Raw genomic sequence first — 4,119 nt, 5'->3', positions numbered from 1 at the left:
GTGCAAATGATCAGAGAAGCTGGACTATGTAAAGAACCTGGCATGAGGATTAGAAGAAGGCTTATTGACAACCTTTGCTATACGGATGACACAACCTTGCTGAAAGTCAGGAGGACTTGAAGCATTTGCTGATGAAGGTCAAGGATTGCAGTCTTCTATATAGATTGCAAATCAATGGAAAGTAGACAAAAACACAACTGGAACAGTAGGGAACCTCATGATGAATGAAGAAAATATTGAAGTTGTCAAGGATTTCATCTTGCTTGGACCCACAGTCAACACTCCTGGAAGCAGCAGTTAAGAGATTAAAAAAAAATTGCATTGCATTGGGTCAATCTGTTGCACAAGACCTTTTTACAGTGTTTAAGAACAAGGATTTTACTCTGAGGAATAGGGTGCACCTGACCCAAGCCAGAGTGTTTTCCATCCTCCACTGCAGGCGAAAGCTGGACACCGAATAGGAAGACAGAAGAAGAATCAAGGCATTTGGATTAGGGTGCTGATGAAGAATATTGGAAGTTCCACAGCTGGGAAAAGAACAAACATGCCCACCTTGGAATGTTCCTAGCTTGAATGTCTCTTAGAAGCAAGAGTGGTGAGACTTCCTCTCATGTGCTTTGGCCGTGCTATCAGGAGCGACCAACCCCTGCAGGAGGACATCATGTTTGGTAAAGTAGAAAGGCAGAGACAAAGAAGAGCTTCCACAAACATTGACACAGTATCTGCACCAATGAGCTCATACATGGCAACAAAGGTGAAGATGGCACAGGATCGGACTGGGTTTTGTTCTGTTGTACATGGGGCTTCTATGAGCTGGAACAACTGAGCAGCACCTAACAGCAATAACCAGCAGAGCCTAGCACTCCTGATCCCAGCACTCCACTCCAGAATGTAAATGCATTCGTTCTTACCCCCTCAGGACACATGTTGGTCATTTCTTCACTGTTCTTGTAAATGCTTTAATACTGAAAATATACAAACTTATCCATAAAACATATCTAAGATGTAGGAGTAGTGACACGAAACCCACTTAGTTTGAGAAATATTTGTTATCTTTTGTCCTCAACCTCTGAGTTTTCTTCCCCATTCCATCCCATTTCCTTCCCTCTCAGGGTTTTCCATTTCCATAATGTTTTTCATGATATGTATTTTCATTTCCAAACAAAATATAGTTTTAAATCATTGGGAACTTTATATATATAGAATAACACCACATGTATTCTTCTGCTTTGAACTTCTTTCCTTATTCAACATTGTTTTTGAGGTTCACCAAAATTATTGCATTTAACTCTATTTCATTAGGTTTTATTGCTCTGTAATAGTTTATCATAGAAGCTCTAGTTAAGCATTGGACTGCCAACTTCAAGGTTAGCAATTCAAATCTACCAGCTTCTCCACAGGAGAAAGATAAGGCTGTCTTGCGCTTGTAAAGATTTACAGTCTCAGAAACTATCAGGAGCAGTTTTTCTTTGTCTGACAGCATTGCTGTAAGCCAAAATTGACTTGATGGCAGTGGGTCTGGTGTGGCTGATTGCTCACTGGGTTACGCAATGGACTGTTAACTGAAATGTTGTCGGTTCTTACCCACCAGCTGCTTTGCTGTGGAAAGGTTAGGCTGTCAGCTCCTGTGTGGTAAGCTAGGTTCTCCGGAGAAGCAAAGTCACTGACATAAGAAGAAATAGATTTATATCAAAGAAGTGTTCACACAGTTAAAGAGATGGGCAAGGCCAGACTGGCTCAAGTACAAGGGGTCAGACGTTGTTAGCTGGAAGCTTTTCCTGACTTGTGTAGCTGCCAGCACTGATGAACCAGGAAGCAGGAAGACTATGGCTGGTGGAGGCAGAAGGAGATGAGTTCAAGGCTAGTAAGTCAAAAGACAGGCTGTGGAAACACAGGGGATCACTAGATCCCACACTGGTGAACCACCGAGAATCCTCGTTGAGCCAAGTTGACACAAAATCCCAAGAATGCATTCTGCTCCTGGCTTTCTTTTGTGGGCGGTGGGGGGCAAAAGTGAGATCTTTCTTCTGTTCTGGGATTGGCTTTCTATTAATCCTGCCAGGATGGCAAAACCGATCACACACTTTATTTGCATTATTGGCAAGCTTCTCATGGGCCACTCACTGCCACTAGGATCAAGTCGGTGCCAACTCATAGTGACCCTGAAGGACACGGCAGAACTACTCCTGTGAGTTTCTGGGACTGTAGGTCTTCTGAGAGTAGAAAGCCAAGTCTCTCTCCCAATCCTTAAGACAGTTTTGTTTTTGTTTAGATTTGGCCCCTGAATATTTCTTACAAACTTGTCGGTTTACCCTGTTAAAGGAGGATTTTCACATTTTATGCAGTGTTTTGAGTTGTTTCTGGCTGTCTGTAGGGGAAAAGGCAAGTCCCCCACAACTAATCATAGGCTCAGTAATACAATTGGATGGTTAAGATATATAAAGATTACAATAACGTCATAGAGTATGAGAGAGATAGGAGAGTAAAATGAAGTCAGACATATTTCATGGTAGCATGCACACCTCCTGGAAGGCCATGATCTTACTAGCCAGGTCCATGCACAGCGTGGGCTGAGAGGGCCAGAAACCCGGCAGAGGAGCATGAACAGGGGCAACAGAAATGCTTATTGCTAACCAAGGCTTATATCTACTTAGGGGGGCATGATTACAGGTAACCACACGTCACAGGAAGGGGCAGTACAATAGACATACACATTATAGGAAGGGGATGTACGATAGGTATAAACGTGACAGGAAGGGGGTGAGCTAGGGGTGTGCACATAGGAAGGGGAGGGACTAGAGGTATACATGTGACAAGGTGGATGGACCCTAGATTCATGATGGCGGCCTAACCTTGGTCACCCTTGAGTGGGTTAGACTCCCTGGGCTCTCCTTCAGGGAAACAATTTACTACTATCCTTATCAGAAGGGAGTGGATCCTACTTGTTGTGGGATAAACAGTGGTGTCTGCTTGCTCTGGATGGCTGATAACCCTTAGGGAGAGTAACCCCTGACCTAATTTGTTGACCTCCAGTGTATAGTCATTTGCTACATGTAGAAAGCAGCTAAGTTTGGCATGTATTTGTGGGAGGCAACTTGGGAGAAATCTTTGTTTCCCACAATTTCCCCTTTTGTTTTGTATGTTAAATTCAAAAGAGCTACAGTGGCTACATGGCTATTTTCTATTGTCAAGGCAAATTTAATGACCAAATTAATATAGCCAAAAACTCAGGCTTATGGGAAACATTTTGGATCCAGGCAATGAGGATAAAGTTCCCCTAAGCCCATCTACTATTAGGGGAAGGTATGAGAGGAGTTAGATGTCACGGCGGGAAGAAATAGAGCCAATAGGAATGTCTGCTACTGTAAGGAGATAGAATCAACCATATGCTCACTTTAAGGCAGCACAGCTTTAGGAGAGAAACTGTGGAAATGATAGCCTACCACAGGAAAATGTACTCGGACTATATCTCCAACTTCCAGAGTGGCGGTCTTCCTGCCATGGTATACTAGTCTTCCAGATTCCTTCTGTACCAGTCAGGGAATAAGTCCCTGTCTTATTTCCCTCAGTGCTAGTTTTCCACATTTCCCTTTCTGCATTACGTTTAAGGTTTAATAGTGTCATGGAGGCAACATGATCTCTCTTCATATCTCTTAGCTTTCTATTGAAGCGACATGAGACTGCAAGCATCAAAATTATGATGATAAGCAAAACAGTCAGACTGAAACTTAAGGTATGTGAAATACTTTGAGCCCATGTTCGAGGGTCCAGCCTCTTTCTAAGCCATCCACCATTTGCTTAATCATATCAGCTAGTGGAATGCCTTACATCCACACTTGAATGTGTAGAAAATATCCTTTTAGCTGAATCACATCTAATGAAATGTTTCCCTTAAACTAAGGTGACCAGATTTTAACATTGGTAAAGCAGGACACCATTGACCGGGGGGTGTGTGGAGGTGAGTGGGTGTGGGTTGTGGTGATTCTTGATTAAAAATTTGGTCTATATGGAGCAACAAAAATTTTCATAGAACGCAAAAATAGTATTGTAATATATATATTTAATTTCAACATAAGTACAATTTACAACTATAATACATTAAAAATTACATATAGTATT

Source organism: Echinops telfairi, unplaced genomic scaffold (genome assembly GCF_000313985.2).
Source record: "Echinops telfairi isolate 266 unplaced genomic scaffold, ASM31398v2 ScPeMD7_7425;HRSCAF=8463, whole genome shotgun sequence".
NCBI lineage: Eukaryota > Metazoa > Chordata > Mammalia > Afrosoricida > Tenrecidae > Echinops > Echinops telfairi.
This window is presented reverse-complemented; position numbering follows the sequence as displayed.